Raw genomic sequence first — 24902 nt, forward strand, 5'->3', positions numbered from 1 at the left:
CTTATAAGGGCGCGATGAGTATAACAGCTAAGTACTGGATATGTTATTGTGTGCACAAAATAGGGCTGCGGAAGTTTGACTCAATGTGAAATAATCCTGGGATAACCTTACTTTTAACCGACATAAACTGTTTTTTTATTATTACAATAAGGTACGAGACGAACAGAACGTTTAATTTATGGTAATTGATACGCCCTGCCCATTACAATGCAGTGCTGCTCAAGATTCTTGAAAAACCCAAAAAGTTCTGAGCGGCACTACATTAGGGCTCGTCTCCTTGAGACATAAGATGTTAGGTCTTATTTGCTAGCTACAGCGCCCTTCAGACCGAAACACATTAATTCTTACACATTACTGCTTTACGGCAGAAAAAGGCACCGTTATGGTACCCATAATTTAGCCACTGGTCTCCCACTGGTAAACTGTGTGTTTTGTTTGAAATAAGATTTAATTGCAAAAATATTATATCGAAAACTCTTAGGAGTAACTTACAGACGTCAAAATCTTGCTTTCAAATGTAACTTGTTTACTAAAGTTAAAGTACTCCCTTGTCCTAACCATTGATGCTCAAGAACAGTAGTTTAATTTAAAACATGTGCTTATCAACTTCTTGTTTATTACTTAACTCTCAAAAACATAACGATTGCAATTATTACGAAATACCGCGAAACTTACTACGCAATAAGCGCTTATAAGAAAGAATATTACCTTTAAGTTCCACTGACCCAAACCTTACTGCGGCAGTAGATGTATTTCGTGCAGAAATCAAAGCATGTGGGCGCACGGGATTGATGATTCTAACAACTAATTTGGGGGAGGCCTTTCTCCAGCAGTAAGCGACTTTTGGCTGATATGATGAAGAATCATTGAGAGCAAAATTTAAAGAACTTAACATCTTGACTGTTGCTTCTCAATATATTCTTGATAAGGTAATGTATGTTCATGGGCACATAAGTGAATTTGCTAGAAACTGTCATAACCATAATGTTAACATCAGGAACAGACATAAACTTATAATGCCTACTACTCAGCTAAATCGAGTTAATAAGTATTTTGTGGGGCGATGTATATGATTTTACAACAAGATCCCATTAAATGTTCAAAACAAAAGAATTGATAAGAAACGTTTGTGTGGTAAAGGTTACTATAACATAAATTACTTTCTCAATGATACCACAGATTAGGAATGGAGCGACCGCCTTTAGGCTATTAAATAATAAGTCTAATTGTACAATATTACTTTGTAAACATATTTTTTTGATGATAAAAAAGCCCGCTGAGTTTGTGGCGCTCATTTTTCTCTGATCTGAGACATTCATTTTGGAATGGGTGGTAGTTTTTAACTTTCAACAAGTGACGTCACATCCTATTTTGACTAAAAATTTTTGAATTTGAATTACAAGGTAACCGAAGTTTGTTTGTTTGGTCCCTATACGTTACGTAACCATTGATCAGATTGTAATGAAACATGTACTAGGGGACGGTAACGACGGCTCCTGGGTCAATAAATCAGTAATATCTTCTAATATAATTATTGTTTTTTCCCTATGCGTTCCAAAACCATTGATCAGGTTGATATGAAACTTTGAAAGAGTGTTCTGGGGACACCCCTTTTATTCGTGATGTGGATTGCAACTAATGCCGGGTACAGCTAGTAATCAAATCAAAATCAAATCAAATCAAATCAAAATCAAATTAAAATCAAATTAAAATCAAATTAAAATCAAATTAAAATCAAATCAAATCAAAACAAAATCACTTTATTCATGCAGATCACGGAAATGACACCTGACAAATAAAAATGTTTTTCTTATTGAATCTACCGCTACTTCGTAAAGGGTTGAGCTAATGAGAAGAAGTAGCAAGAAACTCATTGCCACTCTTTTATATCAAGATTAGATTTCAAGATTAGATTTACAAATCATTTCAATAACGATATTATATGTAAAGTGATGCAACAAACATACTCAAACGTCAAATAGTCAATGCCTTACACGAGTAAGAAATACTCGTATGTGTAGGGAATTCTTTGAATTTTCCAGGAAAATAGTTTATTGGCGATGTATGTAAAAGTGTGTCAGTGTAACTTAAGTAGTGAGAGACTGGAATCATTGAGGTGAACGTTAAAGCGTCAACAGTCGACCAGTGACCACAGAGAGCAACACTAATGACTCGCTTCAAGTTGTAAGCTTACAGAGGTCTATTTAGTAATTAGATTTTAAGAAAAAAGAATAATTTGCTAAGAAGATTACACTAGGGTTAAGAATTTTTCAAAGAGCGAGATTATTAGTGCAGAATAAACAAACAACTAACCAGTATTCCAGATACCAAAATCTAAGTGAATTTATTAAAGTAGGCGTTACTTTGCGGAAATCCATAATTATCCAAATGTTTTAAGTTTTTCCGCCAATATTTGTCGCGCCAAAGACTCGGATATCCATAATTATGCAAATGTTTTGAGTTTTCTTTAGTGTTAATTCCGCCAATACTTGTCTTTAAACAATTCGACACGTGTTTCGCCTCCACACGAGGCATCCTCAGGACATGTTGACTCGACATGAGTCTCGGAGTCTCGTGCCAGAGATTTTTGGAAACTCTAAGTGTTTTGTTTTTTGATAGAATTCCAGAATACTTGTGTTAATACGACATGTAAAAATACGACGTCAGAAAATATTATTTATTAATGAAGTGATTAACAGATGAGCGAATTTACAATTAATATTAAGAGAGAATTATATACAGTATGTACAACTATATACCTATGAAAAACATTTTTAAAGGATTAAATCGCGTGTATTTGTAAATGTTCTTACATTCGATTTTGCGTAATAGTTACATTTTTATTATAGTTAACCCGACGTTTCAAGACCTTTCCACATCTCGTTTTCAGGGGGACATCAAATGAAATGAGTAACGCAGAAATCTAATGTAAAAACAATTAGAATTACACGCGTTGTAATCGTTTAAAAGTGTTTTATTTAAATGTGTAACACTCGCGTTAATCAAAGAAAGGTTAGTATTTACCTTGCAGAATTTATAAATAATATAAATCCTTATGTTATTGCTGAAATAAACAATTTACAAGAACCATAATCAATTCATGGTTTTTAAGATATTATTTCAAGCAAACTGAAACTCTCTAGAAACACGAGAACGATAAATATTCTAGACATAATATTATAATCGTTAAATCAAATCAAAATCACTTTATTCATATAGGTCAAGGAAATCACACTTATGAATGTCAAAAAAATATTATTTCTTATTGAATCTACCGCTACTTCGTAAAGGGCTTCGTAAAGTTGAGCTAATGAGAAGACGTAGCAAGAAACTCATTGCCATTCTTTTAAATTCCGATTTACATTTTCATTTTTTTACAGATCATTCCAATTACAATATAATATGTAAACTGATGCAACAAACATACTCAAACGTCAAATAGTCAATGCTTTACACGAGTAAGTCAAAAAAGTAAATGTAAATTAATACAAAACAAAAGTTATTGAGTACAGTAGCTGCATCATCCACACACACCCTAAATAAACAAAGGTATTCTGTGAGCATTTTATAAGAGATTATATATAAAAAAATATAAATTGTAGAATACTTTTTAGGAATCTGAAGCAGAGCCCTCGGCAACATGATCATCCTGCCACCACAAGCAGCGCCCGTTCACGATCATGACGAATAAGCCAGTCATCGCCTCCCTCAACCATTATTAAAAAACCCACCATAAAAAACAGAAACATAGACTTGATTCAATCTTTTTAATAACAACTTATATTAATTAAAAATAACGTCAGCAAAAGGAACAACAATTGAAAAATCTTAAAAATGATTAAAGGCGTAAATTAATTGAAAGTGCGATCCACTAATAGGCTTAAGTTTATTACTTGTAGCACAAAAGAAATTCTTGCAACGCCTCTGTATTATCGGTCAAGAGGTCAGGACAGTTAGCAGCTAAGCTTTATGAGCTAGGAACATTCCCCGCTGTGTAAACTGCCTTATAGTTCATAACAAGCACTTTATTAGGATTTAGGTAAAGGTACACACACACATACGATCATATTTCAAATTTTTAGGTTTCCGGTGAACTTATTCGCTTCCAGTATTGGACGCGTTTTATGTTGTTGAACTGTAAGTTTGTTTGTTTAAAAAAAGTGTAAGATGCTGTGAACTATTTACTAGATATAGTTAATGGTATAATTTAGTCAATTTTAATTTTAACAAAATTTGTGTATTTTTTAAGCTATTGCATAGCTTCTATCGCGGGCCTTGAGCGTGGACACCGAATCCAGAAATTCCGAAACGAAAATAACCTAATACCCCACTTACTAGATGTATATAGATATTTCGCCACTGTACTTACAGTTACCGTGGAACAGCGGTTATCACGTACGCTTTTTGTGGGACGTCTTTTTTTTAATTTCTTTATTTTTTTATAACGTTTATTTTATTTTTATTATTATTTACATTCTCCGAATCCAAAATTGGACGAGGTGGAGCATTTTACACATAGCACTTTACTGGAGAACACTGAAGAACGGTCGAAAATACTTGGTAATAAATCTCCACTTATTTTGACTGGCGATTTCAACATCAACTTCGCTGATAAAAATTCAGAGTGGTTGACTACTTTTCTTTCGAAAATATTGAATTTAAAAATGAATAATGATCCAAAAGAATGCACAACAAAATATGGGACCACCATTGACGCGGTATTTTCCAGATATTTAGAAGATATCAAGTCTGAAACTTATGTTTCTTATTTCAGTTACCATAAACCTATAGTTTGAAACTATAACTAAACTTGATAAATATTCTATTATATTATATTATATAATAAAAATATTTTGAACAATATTAACTTCTCATTTATTTAATAAAATCGCACAGAATACCGGCGTGAAGTAGTGGCCTAGTGCCGCTATGTTTCGCATAGGTTAGTCGAGGACCGGAGGCCATTCACCCGCCCCCAACCCCCCCCCCTATCACCGTAGTAGGTAGGTAGTTTTCAAGGAGCTTTCTTCCTCGTACCACGAAGCTGTGGAATGAGCTTCCTTGTGCGGTGTTTCCGGGACGATATGACATGGGTACCTTCAAGAAAAGCGCGTACACCTTCCTTAAAGGCCGGCAACGCTCTTGTGATTCCTCTGGTGTTGCAGGAGAGTGTGGGCGGCGGTGATCACTTAACACCAGGTGACCCGTACGCTCGTTTGTCCTACTATTCCATAAAAAAAAAAGAACAAAAATTGTTTGTTTATCGGTCACCACTCTCAAAAAGTGTAACTTGAATTAATATCAAAGAAAAAAAACAAAGGAAAAAAATACTGCATAATAAAATAAATAAATAATTATAATTGCATAAGTTGATAAAAAATGCTATGCAATAGCTTTACCGCGGCAGTCTCCGAGTGCCACACGTCTTTTTTAACATTTTTTGTATCTTGCTTTATCTATTTCTCAATCATCAATGCACTTTCAAATATTATATTTACATTTATTAGGGTAGATTGATTCCTCGTATTCCTCCATTTCGATCTTGAAAAGGCATATAATTACATATATTCAGTAAGAAGTGGTTGATTTATTCGAGAAGCGGATGGAAAGACTCATGGGTAATTGTTTCCCCGTAAAGGGCGAGAAAAAATTATAAAAATAGGACTTAATTTGGTTAGGTAGTGTCGGCTATGAAATTAGTTTGTTTAATTAAGAGAAATAATTTGTTTGCTTAATTAAGAAAAATATCGAATGTAATATTTTTTTTTAATAAACTGATGATTTTATAAACAGTCCAGTGTTATTAAGCGCGATATTAAGTTAGATGATCCGCAGAAGTGATGTTGTGTCTTAAATGATTAAAGTTTAAAAAAAAAACTATATAATTTGGAGGGACACTAATTCAGTAAGCTGTACCGAAATTCAAATCTTGGTTTTGGAGAAAAATATACAATAAAAAATTTGCTCAAACGATACTGAAATGTTTTTCACTGCTAGTTTTGCTGATATCCATAGGCGGCCTTTTTATGTAAGAAGAGGCAAACAGGCAAAAGCCTCACGTGATTTGAAGTGGTGAGGCAACCGGCCATGGACATCCGCAATCTCGGGTTTAGAGGTGCGTTTATTTTTACAATTGTTCACAGATTATGTATGTGAAATAAGTCAACTAAAATAAGGTAGTAAACAATTTCTTCAAATTCCTATACTCCCAGCAGTACTATCGTAGCCCCGGACTTATAACCGATAACAGAGATATTTATTTCATCAAAATTTATGAACGATGCGGGACTCGAACCCGCGACCTCTCGGGTTCCCTCCGAGCGCTCTTACCAACTAAGCAACCTTCGAGTGACAAATGGTTCATAAATCTTGGTATGACTTGTTCAACTCACAGGTTGTGGCTTCATCTACAGGATCTACTTTACAGTTGATAGCCTGCTAAACCCCAATAACTACATATTAGGAAATTGACTTGAGATGTCGGTCTTTCAAATCTAAACAATTTGTAATGCTAAAGTGATATCTCTCACTTCTGGGATTAATTACACAAATTCAATTTGTAATCATAGCTTAAAAATAACAATTTTTTTAAGTGTATATTGTGTTATCAAACTGGAACCTCCGTCTAAGGAAGTCTGCTACGTAAATTTGGAGCCGATTTAGGATGTATAAATGATTATATTTTTATCTATAGGTTAATAGTATGTCATAAAGCAACTCTTTAAAATGCTATATAGATTGTGGGGAGATCGTTCATATCAATTTCATAGGAAAAATAAAGATTATATAGGTTAAATAAAGGATCAGAACTATTTAAAATTTGTATAATTTGCTATAAATAAACGTTGCAAACTATATAATTCGTGAACTTCTAAAAAGCATTTTAAAGGCACAAAAGGCATTTATTTTCTCAAAATTGATTCCTTTAGAATTCTTTTTGATGTCATTTCTTATACTACTAGATACTACTAACGCTTCGGAAACAAATGGCGCTCTGAGAGAGAAGAAGCGGCGCAAGAAACTCTCCCAGCATTCTTTTTTTGCGCTCTTTTCAATAAAAATATACAATATTGTACAATCATTTCTATCGCTATAAAATAATCACAATCTAGTCCGAGGCTGTCCGATCATTTAGATATTCAGCAGTGGATTTACGACAGAGCCATTTTTTTTATAAAACATTTAAATTTATTTATAGATAATGCCTGAACAGTGGCTGGGACTTTGTTATAGAAGTGTATACATTTACCCTTAAAGCTATTATGTATCTTATGAAGCCTACTAGAATTAGTTACAAGCAATCCCTTATTTGTAGTGTTATAATAATGAAAATCACTATTAAGAGCAAAAAGGTGACGATTTTTGTGAACGTATATTAAATTTTCATAAATGTACTGACAATTAACAGTCATAATATTATTATTTATGATCGGCACGTCTACTTTAATAATGGATACTGGTAAATTCAATAAAAAGTCTGCATACATTGTTTCAAAAAAAACATTTTGTATTTCTATCGTGTATATTGATACGTTCAAGCTTTTATATAAATACTAGCTGATGCCCACGACTTCGTCCGCGTAGATAAAGGGTTTTTAAAAATAATAAGTAATTTTGGAATTGAAGACTATCTCATGTCCTATTCCAGTTCCGGTTCACGTTTTTGCTCCTGTTCCCAGCATTATATGAAGTTCATTTCGAGGAAGATTGCTATGGCAAACTAAACCTACTATTGAAATAGTTATAGATCATCGACGTGAATTTCAATATTTCTAAAATCCCGCGGGAACCACGGATTTTTCCGGAATAAAATGTAGCCTATGTCCAATCCCAGTCTATCGCTGTACCAAATTTCATCAAAATTGGTTCAGTAGCACCGCGTTAAAAGCGTAACAAACAAACTTACATTCACATTTCTAATATTAGTAGGGATATATTTTTTAATATAAATAACATTTCCTTAATAGCTTTCTACACTTTCAGTATTCTCTGTAAATTTTCCAAGTTTACTTTGCACATTTTCATTTTAGTATTTATGTTGTACAACTCGTTTGACCACAAATAAAATGATAAAACATATTAAAACCAGTTGTACGTCTCAATTATACACTGGATTATTATGTATCACACTGTACTATGTTTTTATATTACATTTACTAAATCATGACTGTACAAGTTTAAAAGTATTTCAAAAACTCACCTCTGTGTAGTGTAATACTTACATAATTATACTTCCACGAAAAACTTCTACACTGAGTAGATGTCTAATGTGTTACGAAATTTAAAAGAATTGTTAAAAAACGTTTGTGTGGGAAAGGTTATTATAGCATAAACGATTTTTTTCTTAATGACACCACGGACTGGGAATAAAGCGAACACCCTCAGGCTCTTTAATTATAAATGTTTATTGTACGATATCACATTGTAATCCATATTTTATATAAAAAAAAGCCCGCTGAGTTTCTTGCGCCCATTCTTCTCAGGTCTGAGACAGTCTCTTTTGAATGGGTGGTAGTAGTTTTTGACGTTCAATAAGTGATTTTAAATTCTTATTTAAAAAAAAAGAATTTGAATTTGATAAAACCTAGAATTCTTCGTGCAGCTAACTAATAGTGTTAAATTATAAACAGCTGTACGTATATATAACATACTTAGTATTTGTTATTTGGTTTGTGCCATATGTAGAGTTCTACATACAAACCAAATAAAATCAAAATCACTTTATTCATGTAGGTCAAGGAGATGACAGTTATGAATGTCAAAAGCTTTCTTTTCTTATTATATTTACCACCACTTCAGAAAAGGTTGATCTTTAATGAATAAAAAAAAAAAAAAAAAACTTTTATTAAATGTTTTGTATTTACCCATGTATATAATATATACAGTATAGTAGAACGTTAATACTTCTTAATTAATTAAATAAAAGTGTTATTATTGGTGTTTTCTAACTGTGTTGTGTTAAATTTTAATATTTAAATATATTGCACTTTGAATTATTTTAAAGTACCCACAACATTTGTTTTGAAAGTGTTACACGTTCTGATATTATAATTATTATATTTAGTAGTTTCTAAAACAAATAATGCCTAACAAGTGTCCTGATTGTGGGAAATTCTTCGCAGTGGCTGACAGTTCTAAGTGCAGTAAGTGTTCTATTCTATATCACCGACAGTGCAACAATATCAGTCCTGATTCGAGAATCAGTAATAAATGGGTATGTAAGTCATGTAAAGGAAGATCAAACAATAAAAGGGTAGACTGTAACCGGTCTCAGGATGGCGAAGATGTCACCATCGATTCTGAACCTAGCGAGACCCCGTGTCTAATTCGAGAAATTCAACTGTTGCGCTCAGAGTTGTCGGGCTTTAGAGTTGAGATGACAAAACTGTCATCATTGGTATCTGAATTTAATACAAGGCTCGATACAATAGAACAACGGGTGTCAAATCTTGAGGACGCCTCAAATTTAATTAAATTCGAAGACGTCCAAGAACAAAATGCTCAGCTGAACAGTTCACTTGATGCGTTACGGAAGCGACTCAATAATAGCGAACAAGAGCGACTACTGAACGACGTAGAAATTACCGGAGTAGAGGAAAGTGGAGGCGAGAATCTCCTCCATGTCGTCATCACCGTAGCGCAGAAGATAGGTCTAGCCATCGACGAGCGTGACATCGTCAACGTGCACCGGCGCGGGGCCCTGCGAGCCGCGCGGGGTGAGGCGACGTCGAGCGGGCCGGCGGGAGGTGAGGGCACGCGCCCGCGAGCTTTAGTGTGTAGGCTCGCTCGCCGACACCTGCGTGACGAGCTGCTGCACGCGGCCCGGGTACGGCGCCACGCTGATACGTCGGGGACCGGCATAGGTCACAAACCGCAAAGGTTCTACGTTAACGAACATTTAACATTCGATAATCGTAACCTGTTCTATAAGTCGCGTGAACTAGGCCGAAAACTAAATTGGCGTTTTATCTGGACTCGTGATGGTCAGATATATGCTAGACGAGACAGTTCGTCTAAAAAATTTATAATTCGATCAGAGTCTGATTTAAAAAAGGTTTTTTGTGTTTAATATTTATTTGTTATTGTCAGTTAGATTTCAGATTTGTTAGTTTTTTTAATATTTATTTTAATTTCTATATGTTTCATTTTAATTTTATATTATATATTTTTTCCATAGGTTTCTTAGGAGTGTTTAATTTTATGAATGATATAGTAGTATCGAATTTATACAAAAGAGTACTGTGCGGCAAATCTAAATATTATTTAAATTTTAAATTTTCAAATGGGGTGATGAGTCACGTTTTGCGTATTAGAAATTTATTATATTATATTCTCAATTTTATTAAGATAAATTACATCAAAAATAAAATGCGGTCTAAAATCAGCTATATTATGCAGTTTAAATGTTATATATCAAACGAGCTTTATTCTTTTATAATATTATATAATTATCTTATAAATTTAAAAGTTTCGTTATTGTATGGTTGCTTTAATGCTATAGTTTTTGATCGTTATTTATTAGTATTTTATCACTTTATTACACATATTCAATATACTACTTTAAATATATTTATATATTATTTAATTATTATATATAATATTATATTTAAAAATTATGCCAAATAGGAAGGACAAATTAAAAATTGGGCTACTTAATCCGGGATCCCTTGGCACAAATCACGACGAGTTTCTCGTAGCAATGGATCGGCACAACGTGGATCTGATATGTATCAATGAGACGTGGCTGCGCGCTGGGCATGAGGGCCTCGCTCCAGCCCCGGCTGGCTACAGACTGCACCACGTGCCGCGCCCTCCCAGCGTGCGCTCGCGCGGGGGTGGTGTTGGCTTCTACGTGAAGAAAGATATTTCGATGCGGATTCTGTCGCACCCTATTGCTCCTACGGTTGAACAAATGTGGCTCAAGGTCGAGGTAAGTGGTAATAAGCTTGTAGTCGGTACAGCATATCGCCCTCCGTGGATGGACCCTGAGACATTTTTTGATGCGTTAACGGAATCTTTGGGATCGTTTGTCTGGTGTGACAATGTCGTTATATTGGGTGATTTCAATATTAATGGGTTGTGTAACAATCATCCGAACTTTAAAAAAATGGAACTTTTTTTAAATTCGTTTAATCTAATACAGCACGTCTCGACACCTACGCATTTCACTGCTCACTCAGAAACACAACTAGATTGTGTGTGTGCTAACAGAACACTTTCTGTCACACGTGTTGTTGTGGATCATATAGAGGCATTAACTTCTCATGCGTATATCACATGTATCTTGGATTTTCCCAAGCATCAAATGAAACCAAAATTTATTACCTACAGACCCTTCAAAAATATTGATAGAATTAGTTTTCAACAATCACTGGACAGCATTACATGGGACAAATTATTATTAATGAATAACGTAAGTGATATAGTTCTCAATTTTACTAGTATTATTATATCTTTGTTTGATTTTTATGCACCTAATACAACACGATTTACTCGAGATACTCAATACCCTTGGATTACGTATAATATAAAATTGATCATGAAAAGGCGGGATGAAGCATTTAAAAGAGCTCGTAAAACTAATAATGTAGCACATGTACAGTTTTATAAGGACTTGAAACGTTATGTTCCTCAAGCACTGCGTCGTGAAAAACAAGTATACTTTAACACATATATAAACTCCAATATTAAAAAACCGAAAATATTGTGGAAGCATATTAAGGACCACATTAGGCTAAAAAATAAAATTTGTAATTTACCTCATCATCTTAATGATCCAAATAAAATCAATTCCCACTTCCTTCAAATTCCAGGCACTGGCCATGTGACATTATCAACTCTGACTTACTATGAATTTCACAGACACAGTAATACAACATTTGAATTTAAAACGATTGATGATATTATAGTACGTAAAGCTCTTTTTGAACTTAAATCGCAAGCGATTGGTATTGACGATATTTCACTTGACATGTTACTACTGACAATGCCTAAAATACTATCCGTACTAACACATATAATAAATGTCTCCTTCCAAACTAACTCATTTCCAAACTTATGGCGTCATGCTATTATCCGTCCTGTGCCAAAAAAAGACAACCCCGATGACTTTAAAGACCTCCGACCCGTTAGTGTTCTTCCTTGTCCTTCTAAAATAATTGAAAAAATTGTCTATAAGCAATTAATAAATTATTTAGAAACCTATAAAATTTTACCAGAACATCAATCCGGGTTCAGAAAGAAAAGAGGTACCATGACTGCACTCTTAGACGTAGTTGACAACATTCTAGCAGCTCAGGATAATGGGTAAAGTAACCATTTTAGTATTGCTTGATTATTCTCGTGCTTTTGACACCTTAAATTTAACTCTATTACTATCAAAATTAGCCTACTATGGACTCAGTGAAAATGCTATACAATGGTTTCATAGTTACCTCAGTCATAGAACTCAGAAAGTTGTAACCACAGAAGAAGATGGTAAAGTTCGCTATTCAGACTGTAGTAACATGAAAAGAGGAGTTCCACAGGGTTCTATATTAGGCCCTCTTTTATTTATTTTGTATAGTGCGGACATATTGCAAAATATAAAGCACTGTAAGTATCAAATGTATGCAGATGACATTCAACTATATTTATCTTTCAATCCTCACGACATAGTTGATGCAATCAATTTAATTAATTCAGATTTAAACGAAATTTACAAATGGTCAGAGAAAAACTCATTAATTCTCAACCCAGCTAAAACAAAATATATGATTTTCGGTACACAGAATGGTTTAAATACAATTGAGCGATACAATCTTGATATAAAAATTAATAATTATAAAATTGAACGTGTGCATGAAGCAAAAAATTTAGGACTGATAATGGATGAAAGTCTGCGATTCGAGAAATATATAAACTTGACAATTTCAAATTGTTTTTATCGTCTTAAAGTCTTATATAAATTAAGACAATACTTAAATTTAGAAACACGCATCCGTCTGTGTGATGCTCTCGTCCTTTCTAAATTTAATTATATGGACACCGTTTATGGCCCACGACTACTTAGTAAAACTAAAAATGCCATACAGCGAGTGCAAAATGCGTGCGCTAGATTTTGCTGGAATATTCCTCCCCGTAGTCACGTTACACCATATCTCAAAGAGGCAAAAGTACTCAAGATGGACGGAAGAAGGCATTTACATCTTGCTGTGTTACTCTTTGGCATAATTGCTTGGAAAACACCAGCATACTTATATCAAAAGCTAGAATGGCTTGGACAGCATAAAGCTTTGAATATGGATACGAGGTCAGCTTTTCGTATATTAGCTATTCCAAGCCACCGAACTGCTGCGTTTCGGGGAAGTTTTAGATATCAAGCCACCAAGTGCTGGAATGATTTGCCACCTCCACTTCAACTTAGTAATACCATTCAAAATTTCAAAATAAAAACTAAAAATTACCTACTTAATGATATTTATAAACCTGTTTAACTGATTGTACCTCTTTTAAATTTAATATTATAATATTAACATTTATACTAACCATAATATATATTAAAACTTATTTATTATGAATAACCTCATTTTTTATGATTTTTCCGTCGTTAGAAGATCTACATGATCTTCTTTTAACGTTAAAAAATTTTTTTTTTTTAATTTATATATATTTTTTTTAAGAGTTAAATTAAAAAATTAGATCTATACTGCATTTATATATTTATATTCATAATTATAATTTAAAAATTACTAGTCGCTGCTACTCCCAGACTCAATAATGTTGGGGCTACTGAAAACCAGTGCTACATTGGCACCACGCTATTGCAGCTTTTTACTGAGTTAGCTCCATTTGGTGACATTCACTGCCGCACAGTACCTTTTTAGTTTTAAGCTATAAATTGTATTATTTAATTTGTTTTATTTGTTAGTTCTAAGAAATTATTACTTATTTTGGTTTGTATCATTTTAATAATTGTGTGGTGGTGGTTTTTGTTATCAATAAATTTTTATTCTATTCTATTCTATTCTATTCTATTCTAATGAAAAGAAGTGGCTAGAAATTGGTTTTCTTTAAAATCTATATTTTTCTTCATCGTTTTACAATTATAATATACTAGCTGCTCCGACAGACGTTGTTCTGTAGATAATTAAAAAAAATACTGTTTTATAGGAATTTGCCAATAATATTTCAAAATATCCAGAATTATTTCGTAAAAATGCTCCATGTTGTTATAATGAGAGTGTTTCACAGCGGACCTGTCAAACCGTGCGTCATTAAATTTTCTCATTGAAAATATGTCCATACAAAACAAATATTGAAATAAACATAGTTATGGGTCCCAAATCGAAATAAAAACTTATCTCCCAAGTTGGACCAAACTGCACTCCATGAAGTAATCCCCATTAAAATCCGTTCATTAGTTTATATATATTAAGATTATGCAAAGTGGTGCGACAAAAATATTCAAACGTCAAGTATTACTCAATGTTTTACAACAGCAAATATTACAGTTACAATTATTATTATTAACTATGATAGAGTAACAAGTTTTTTTAATGAAAAACTGTGACAAGATAAGTTAGAAGTTCTCTTGATGGCAAGGGAAGTATCAAAAATCTTTTTATATGGATGAACATGACAAATAAACGTAAGTTATTACCTGATGGTGATCACACCGCCGCCCTATCTCACATGTAAAACCAAAGGAATCATTAGAGACCTTATAAGGCGTTGAAATAAATCTACACATGAAATGCAAAACCGAAAATATATTGGCGTGTGAGCTTCGAACCGGAGATATAGTGGTGATAGACAACTGTTTTTACTGGTACGGTATCGCGTGACTTTTTTTATTAAATTGCATTATTGAAAACTTATTCTTAGTAAGTTAATTCATATGTAAAGCAGCAATTACTATAATGTAATAAGCCGTTACATGTGAGACGCAGGGTGCCACCTGAGTTCAAGTCAGTGCATGACAACCACAGAACGTGCTCAAGTTGTGAACGGAGGTATTGTTCACAAACAAAGGACGCGGGCCGCACAACACTCTAAACAAAGCTCCATTGAGATGCTGCTCTCCTAGTCTCTTAGGCTTTTGGGTTATTACAAACTTTTGATATGCGGTGATTACGGTGACATTTTAGAGACCCCGCAAACTGCAGACTTTTGATCGGCCGATAGTTTGGTTGGTTTCTTAATCAGTATGAAGATGTATGAGAGTGCGCACGTTATAACGATTCAGTATTGGCCGACAAAAAAGTTTGATGGGCTACACGATTGCCTTCAAACTGAACCGTCAGCAAACTATCGGCCGACTGTTGAATCAGTACAGCGCTCTTATATTGTTTAGTCGGCCAGACTCATCAATAGCCGATTTAAAGCTAATAGCGAATCATCCCTAAAATTGTCGGCCGATAGTTGTCTAGTGTGCGCACTCATCACAGACCCAACTGTTTAGTCGGGCCAGTGTGCGCACTTAACAGCCGAACTCAACCAAACTATCGGCCGATCGAAAGTCTGCAGTTTGCGGGGTCTCTTACGGTCTTGTAATTAAAAAAAAGTACACGTGTCAGAAGCGAAACCTGCATTGCGCATGAACCTCTAAACTGCATATGAGGTCCTAGTACATGTTGCAAGGATGACACATGATTTCAACCGCTTTGAAAGACATTACTATCACCGCTACCATATTTATGTTCTCCTGGTGTCTATGTATAAGTCGTGCGCATCTCTTCTTCAACTATGATCACCTGGTACCAAAACACTGTAAAATGATACTCAATGGTTCTCACCAGCTGAATCCTGAATACATTCGCCTGTTTGTGTCTCTATCGTCTCGATTTTTCATTTCATCGAGTTGCAAATCACTTCAAAAAAGACTGCTTATGAAAAAAGGACGTGAGACTTCATCTAGCCGAGGTTACCAATACGAAATACAAATCCAAGCGAGGCTCCGTTAGTCAATTCGACCCGAATGAGTCTTACATTTATTTACACACGTTACATTTGATCACTCGCTAAAGTTTTTAATGAAGCACTTAAGCATTAAGCATTTACAGTCAATCTATATCGATACTGATACATGGAGAGCCAGACGGCTCTACCACAACTGATCCGATCGAAATAACACTTATACCATCAGATGAATCGTGTTTTGGAGAAGATTTTAGTGTATGTTTGTTGGAGATTACCTATATTTTTTAAAATTCAAATTCGCAATACAAAAAATTCAGTCAATGTTCTTTCATTACATCTGTCAATTCATATTAGGATATCATCGCCACCATCTAGATGGAGCTTTCTTCCACCTACTACAAAGCTGTGGAATGAGCTTCCTTGTACGGTGTTTCCGGGACGATACGACATGGGTACCTTCAAAAAAAGTGCGTACACCTTCCTTAAGGCCCGGCAACGCTCCAGTGATTCCTCCAGTGTTGCAAGAGAAAGTTGGCGGCGGTGATCATTTAACACCGGGTGACCCGTACGCTCGCCTGTCCTCCTTTTCCATAAAAAAATGTAATAAGCGGGCGCGGGGTATGTTATCTATATGGCAAAAAAAACGTTTTCCGGGTTAGCACTTGTGTGCTACCACACAACTCCTGACTCATCTAAAAGACCGGGAACGGTCGCGCGATTCCACTGGTGTTGGAAAACAGTATAGGGAATATTTTATCACTTTTTTTATGAAAATAAGGGACGAGACGAGCAGAACGTTCAGCTGATGATAATTGATACGCCATTCCCATTACAATGCAGTGCCTCTCAGGATTCTTGAAAAACCCAAAAATTCTGAGCGGCACTACAATTGCGCTTGTCACCTTGAGATATATGTATATATGTGAAGATGTGATGTTAAGTCTCATTTTCTCAGTAATTTCACTAGCTATGGCGCCCTTCAGACCGAAACACAGTAATGTTTACACATTACTGCTTCATGGCAAAAATAGCCGCCGTTGTGGTACACTTATAAAACACAATAATAAAGTTGATTTAGTTAAATTTGGTTCCGTTATTCTATAACCAAACTTCTATTGAACACCGACTCATTCAATATTTCCTTACGCTAGATACATACTACATTCGTACGGTAGGCAGTCCCTAAAATGATGATGATCTTATTTAGAGAAGTATTGGTTACAGTTAAACGATATTCAGCAATGTATGGATGTTTGCCTAGTAGGTAGGCATGCCTACCGTTGTGGTGCACATAATCTAGCCCGGGTTCTTTGCAAAGTAGCCAAAAAAAAGTAGTAAACCACTAACCATATTATTCTCCTTTTTCATTAAAATCACATAACAAAAGTATTTTACGTCAATTTGAATTTGGACGCGTTCCTTAGAAGAAGATCAAACAGAGATATTGGTATTGCAGTGATTCTATAGACTATAGCGGTTACTTTTTTAGTTTTTATACATTTTGCTGTATGACTCAACGGAAAAAGACAATTAGATAGAATGGCGATATAAGTATGGAAGTTTTTATAAATATTACATGTCCATTAGAGATAGATGCGTGTTGGACTAGCCACCGGATGTTGGTCACTACCGATACGGGTCACCTTACGGTTGTCGAGTTTTTATACTACAGGTACTCTAGTATCAAGTACTACGCTATTGCGTATTTGCCTAGTATGTTGAATACGACCGAAAACAGCTCTTATTAACATCGAAATAAAATCACCGTGAAGTTTTCTTCTAACTTATTAAATTTTAGCTCGTTATTCAGTGGTATTGAATGAACTTGAACGTGAACGCAGAACATTGATTTATTCATTCCGCTTGCTCAATATAAAAATAAAATACTTAACTTACACACGTGACTTAGGAACCTTGTTTTCATTTTTAATTTTTATTTTTCGATTATATATATGAATATTTATAGATTTTAGTTTTTAAATTGTTAAAATTACTGACTTATAAACGTAGTAAATATTATGAATGCTGTGGTAGCTTAACTGAATTAACTCCTATCCATATTATTATTATATTTTAAGTTTAAGCATGTAAAGAGTGTAAGTAATTTGTTTGTTGCCCAAATCAATATATAAACTTAAACAGTCCCTATTAAAAAATGGAATTTATCGTTATTATCTTAGTAATACGTTTAAGGGTATAATGTCACTTTCATATTAATACTTGTGTAAGTTTTCAAGTAATTCGGACGCCTTTCTGATGAAAGGACGTCTTCTGGAAGACGTCCACTGTCCAGCACCTGTCCTGTTTTACCAGTGGGAGGCTCCTTTGCACAGGATGCCGGTTAGAGTATGGGTACCACAACAGCGTCTATTTCTGCCGTGAAGCAGTTATTTGTAAGCATTACTGTGTTTCGGTCTGAAGGGCGCCGTAGCTAGTGAAATTACTGGGCAAATGAGACTTAACATCTTATGTCTCAAGGTGACGAGCGCAATTGTATATAGTAATTGTCGCTCAGAATTTTTGGGGTTTTTCAAGTATCCTGAGCGGCACTGCATTGTAATGGGCAGGGCGTATCAATTACCATCAGCTGAACGTCCTGCTCGTCTCGTCCCTTATTTTCATAAAACAAAAGCAAGACCTCTTTCAAAGATGAGATAATAGACCCCCACAAGGCGTCTTTATGGTGGTGATTATAACATGAGAGATTAGGTTATATGATAGATTCGTATCAGCTCGATCTTTAAAGAGTCTTAAAGTGTTGGTTGTCATATTAAATTTTTATTACTATCGTAAGAAATATCAAGACAGTCCATGACCTAAACAGTGCCATAAAACAGCCACATTACCCTCTTTTTCATGGCGCAGTCGGGTAAACAGCCGTATTTACCACGAAACTTATCCCCTTATTCTAGTGTTTCCTACTTCAGATGATTGAATTATCTGTTCAACACGTTTGTTTTTTGTACATTTTAGTTCGCCTGGTTTTGCTTTAATTGGGTATTAATTATTTTGTATTCGATACCAAATTAATATAATGCCGTAGTAAAACGTAAAGTATTATAATCGAGAAGAGTATTGTTTATTATAATGTTATGTGTTTCCAAATCATAGGTTGACAACGCTCTTGTGAAGTCTCTAATATTGGACACCCCATATGGCGTCGCATAAGGGACACGCTTTCTCACCAACAACCTACACAAAACCCGATGCACAAATGTCTCAGGCTGTAGACAGTCGAAAGAAGCGATTCCCCCACTATCGCCCAAACTGACACGTCGACTTATTAGCCTAAATAGACATGACAACAACTCAACATTACAATCGGCCTAACGGACAGTCCTAGGTGCAGGGGCTGTACAGCCGAGGATGAAACGGTCACTCATGTATTGCTCGAATGTGCTGGGGTGGTCAACTAACGGGTGAAAACCTTGGTAAAGGCAAGGTCGCTCAAGGTAGTCTGTGAACACCCCACGAGTGTTCTGAACTCCTGGAAGGAGCTGGGCTGGTTGGAATGACTGGCCAACACTGCACGCAAAATTGACCCAACTGAGCAGTCTAATTGCGTAAACTTAGCATTGGCGTCGTGTATTTTAAATTTTAAAAGTTATTCGCTTATTTTTGAATGAGACAGATGTATTAAATAAAGTGGTATTTGTTGGATCATTATCTCTACCTACCACAACATACAATAAAGGCCCACTTTCCCCATTAGGATAATGATTAGGCACTCAAACACAGATGTAATTCAACGGTAAATCATTGCGTACAATTTCTCAGCGTATTCAAGCAGCAGTTATTCTAAGTAGCGATGTATTGTGCGTTTATTGAATAGTATGTGTTTGGCCATTAAATATGAGTGCAATCCGGTGATGTACATCTATAACGACTTTATTAGACAGTTTCTTCAAAAACTTGTGATAATATTGTATATTATTAAATCATTAAAATAATTTAAATATAATGTTGTATATTAAAATTATAAAATGAACAGCCTGCAAACTAAAAAGTGTACTAATAGAAACGAAAATAGAATAAAGATACACTAATGCTATTGCATTTAATGATAAAAATTCTAAAAAAAAATCAATAATTAGAGATTGAGATTAGCACTACCAATTATAATATTATTTTGAGTTACATTACAACAAGGAAACCTGCTATGTATACAGTTACTATCTTGGCGTTATATAACTGAATAAAACCCTTAAATTTAGATTGGTACTCTGTACAGACTGTCATTCCATAACATCGTACAAATTTCATACAATATTTGAAAAAATACTTGGATTAGGCGTTATTTTGCGAAAATCCTTACAATCCCTAACTCTATGCCGTGCGGTCGAGTGGTTGGTGCATTTTGCATGTTGACTAACAAAACTAAGCATAATTAGCACTACAGATTTTATCATAATATTATAATATATAAAATTTTAATAGGAATTTAATTTACCTTAACTACTTTTTTTTTTATCAATTTCATCTGTACTTAGTGTTTACTTTCTTTTTATGAGTTGTTTTATTGTTACTTCTCATCATAAGCGTGTAATCGTATTTTTAGTGGACGTACACAAAGCTCTTATTATTTATTAGCGACGGGCAAACCCGCGCGCACGGTCGCTTGCGCGAGGCAGTATCTAATTCATGCAATATATTTTGTTACAGGTTACCGCTTCCGGGATGCGCTTGCGACGGACAGACGTAAGATTATTTCTTTACAACATCTCATACATGTTTCCTTGGACATAGAACTGGTGTTTTATGTTTAATCTTGTTGATATGTTAGAGATTTTTATTTGGCTTTATAAAATTGACGAAAACAGTGTTGTTCATCTAATGAATAATAATATGTACTTTTTTATTTATACGACTTTAGATTTACATAACTTGACACGTTTTAGTGCCAACTGCACCTCGCTAAATATGTTTCCTGCCTTTTAGACTCATAAAATCCAAGACTTAGAAATTCCGGGTTTCTATCAACTTAACAGATTAGATATAACATCAATGATACGAATGGAATTTATATTTATATCTGGGGCTGGTAGTTAAAGGAAGCGTCCAAAAATGGCGTTCTGCTACTGATGAAGCATCCCTACCACTTCACTTACAATGATTACCATTTATCAAGAACAATTAGCGGTAGTTTTTTTTTACCGGATTACAACACGCTATATACCAGTGGGAGGCTCCTTTGCACAGGACGCTGGCTAGATTATTATTCAATAACGGCTCCTATTTCTGCCATGAAGCAGTAATGTGTAAGCATTACTGTATTTCGGTCTTATGTCTCAAGGTGACGAGTGCAATTGTATATTGTAATTGCCGCTCAGAATTTTTGGGTTTTTGGAGAATTCTGAGCGGCACCGCATTGTAATGGGCAGCGCGTATCAATTACCATCAGCTGAACGTCCTGCTCGTCTTGAGACATAAGATGTTAAGTCTCATTTGCCCAGTAATTTCACTAGCTACGGCGTATTTCAGACCGAAACACAATACTACTTCACGGCAGAAATAGGCGCTTATTGAAGTTAAAGAACATTTTATTTATCAAAGAAGTATTCTGAAATTATATTTAGGATTAATTTTCAAATTAAATTCAAATGTATAAGTTTATTTGAATGCTTGAACATAGATCATGCTTTAATGTAATGCAGGATATTAATTTACATGAATCCACAATTTTTTTTAATATGGTAATTGAAATGAAACCATTACAAACAAAGCCCATCTACTTGGTAGATTTTCGCTCTAAAAAGCTCCGTACAGTAATTTTATCCAAAACATTAAAACCGATTCCAAGTTATAGGGACTCATTAAGTAAGTTAAGTAAAGGTTGACAATCGACATTGAGATGATTATCTCAAAAAATAAGTAATACATACGAAATTAAAATAATAAAATATTTTAATAACCAAGTAAGTATTAAGTAACTTTATTGACTTGGAAACCTCAATACATACTCATAAGTTGTAACATTAAGATAACTATTTTATTATTAAATTATAAGTTACAATTTTAACAGGTTACTTAAAGACCTAAACTTTAACCAATTGTGGCTAACACACATTATTTTAGTATATGTATTTTATCATTTGTATATACTACACAAATAAAATATTTAAGTATTTGTTTGTGTAGTATACAGGATGTCCCAAAGTTATGGGACATGAAGGGAAAGTACCTTAAATATCGTAGATACGGTAATTTACTGAAAGAAGACTTTATGTTATATTTAAAAGTTAGTAGTTCTGCATTCAAAGATTTTCTAAAACTAACTTGCCTCGTCTGGGACTCAAACCGACTTAAATGTAAAAAAAACACCCCTACTTTTATGATGCCAATCAAAAGAATGGCCAAAAACTAATAACTCTTCTTAAGTAACATAATATTTTAAAAGAAAGGAGCAACGTAAAATGCTTGAGTCAAATTTCAAGAATGTTATTTATTGCCGACGACGACGTTCGAAAAGTAGAGATATTATCATGCCATAGATAGCATTGATTATTCGTAAATAAGTACCCACTTCATAATTAAAATACTTTAGAGCATAGTTTTTTTTAGTTTCAAAGCGATACGAGAATGTGGGAGAGTTACAAACAGAATTGTGCCACATTATATCGAGTATTCACCATCTTCACCATAAAATGATGAGAAAATCAAAAGGCAGCGGACTCATTTATTGGCGATTTGCGTAAGACACATTTAGAGCACTTAATTAATTAATATACAAAAAAATACCCACTTAATTGACTACTTTCTCATATCTACATATCATAAAAGTAGGGGTGTCTTTTTTACATTTAAGTCAGTTCGATTCCCAGACGAGGCAAGTAATTTTTTGAAAAATCTTTGAATGCAGAATTACTAACTTTTAAAAATAACATAAAGTCTTCTTTCAGTAAAATCTACGATATTTAAGGTACATACCCTTCATGTCCCATAACTTTGGGACAGCCTGTATACATATGATAAAAGACATAATATACTAAAATATTGTGTGTTAGCCACACAATAATAACTTCACCTCACGAACAACCTAAGAAGAACAACGTAAGTAGAACAACTTAGGCTGAAAAATGTTAATCCTGTTACATACATAGTTGCATATTATGCAACAAAATGTTAATTGAATGTTATACAAAAGAATTTTACGTTAATACGACCGCAGCAAACTTATAAAACAAACATCGCCTCTTACCATCTTGTAAATACCCAGACAAAGGAAAAGTCTAATACAACGTAAGTTAGAGAGAGTGCACAATATTGGTGATACTACTCACACTTAATATAGCCCATGATAAAGTCACCATAGCCTTGTTACATTTGGTAAATGTTGCCTTTTTTGTGTGATATTGCAAGAGTTGTCCTCAATGGACAAATAACTTAATTTAAAGTACTTGAAGAAAAATCTTCATTGTTATATCTTTGTACATTAGTACTAATACATTCCCTAATAGAGGCTTGTATGTCAGTTATTTTACAATTTTGCCCAAAAGAGGCATGTTTATTAAATATCACTACAGAGGAAGTAGTGTGTTGACTAAAGGTTGACTAAGGTTCTATACCTTAATAATAAAAAATAAGATTTGGAGGCCATTCATCTTTAAGCTTAGAGATGTACGTCGGATTATCAATGTAATCTTGGTGAGAATGAACATACTTATAAATTTCATGATATAGTAGCTAATGACATCCAAAAGTTGTTACTATTTTATATAACTAAAACCTTCTGAATTACGCTAACCATTTAACTACTTTGAAGTTGTTTTCAATGGAATGTGTAAAATATTTTCAATTTATTGTCAAGCCTACTTAAATTTTCCTTTAACTTTGTTATAATATTACAAACCCTTATCTCTTTCTCTCTCCTTTAATAAGTAAGTTTAATATTTTCCGAACGGAGGCCTCGTTCAAAAATAGTTTTCTTGCACCAATAACCTTTTTATATATAACTAGCTGACCCAGCAAACGTTGTATTGGCGATATTAAAATCGCGATACAAAAGTAACTGTTGATCGTAGATGGGTGAAAATTTGAAGTTGTATGTATTTTTTTATGCTGACTCATAATCAAACAAATTTAAAAAAAATGTCAAAAAAATTAAAAAAAAATCGTGTGGACCACCCTTAACATTTAGGGGTATGAAAAATAGATGTTGGCCGATTCTCAGACCTACTCAATATGCTCACAAAATTTCATGAGAATCGGTCAAGCCGTTTCGGAGGAGTACGTGAACGAACATTGTGACACGAGAATTTTATATATAAGATTAATAATTATAATGGTTTCTTGTTCACTACGGAGCCTTATAATGAAATGGCAACTAAATAAAAATTTCGAAGCCTTAAAATCATGCAATTATGTAACAGCAAATTCTTTTGAGATATCAAATTTACCAACATTTTCACTTGGTCGTCTAACTGCGACATACTGGTTTATTGATTCATTAAAGATTATTTTCTGCACTATTAAGATACCCTTTTATTTATTATTTGTTTTTTTTTATGGAATAGGAGGACAAACGAGCGTACGGGTCACCTGTTGTTAAGTGATCACCGCCGCCCACAATCTCTTGCAACACCAGAGGAATCACAGGAGCGTTGACGACCTTTAAGGAAGGTGTACGCGCTTTTTTTGAAGGTACCCATGTCGTATCGTCCCAGAAACACCGCACAAGGAAGTTCATTCCACAGCTTTGTAGTACGTGGAAGAAAGCTCCTTGAAAACCGCACTGTGGAGGACCGCCACACATCCAGATGGTGAGGATGATATCCTAACTTGTGGCGTGTCGTGCGAAGGTGGAATTCAGCGGCAGGAATCAGGTTAAACAGCTCTTCGGAATACTCCCCGTGATAAATGCGGTAGACGACACACAATGAAGCGACGTCTCTACGCAACGCCAAGTGATCCAGCCGTTCACAGAGCACTGGGTCCCCGACAATTCGAGCTGCTTTTTGTGTAGCTCGTCCAGTGCAGTGATTTATATACTACATATATACTAC

The 24902-nt window shown here is 34.4% G+C and overlaps 1 protein-coding gene across 3 annotated transcripts in view; it reads left to right on the top strand.

Annotated features, from left to right (window-relative positions):
• The window catches only part of LOC126976998 (SH3 and multiple ankyrin repeat domains protein 2), a 281852-nt gene that overhangs the window by 42360 nt on the left and 214590 nt on the right, over nt 1–24902 (top strand). For all 3 annotated transcript variants that reach the window (XM_050825630.1, XM_050825631.1, XM_050825632.1), the window contains exon 2: nt 20563–20598. The gene's annotated coding sequence lies outside the window, so the exon portion shown is untranslated. The remainder of the gene's footprint in view (nt 1–20562; nt 20599–24902) is intronic.

The sequence above is a fragment of the Leptidea sinapis genome, chromosome 43, assembly GCF_905404315.1.
Source record: "Leptidea sinapis chromosome 43, ilLepSina1.1, whole genome shotgun sequence".
NCBI classification, from domain to species: Eukaryota; Metazoa; Arthropoda; class Insecta; order Lepidoptera; family Pieridae; genus Leptidea; species Leptidea sinapis.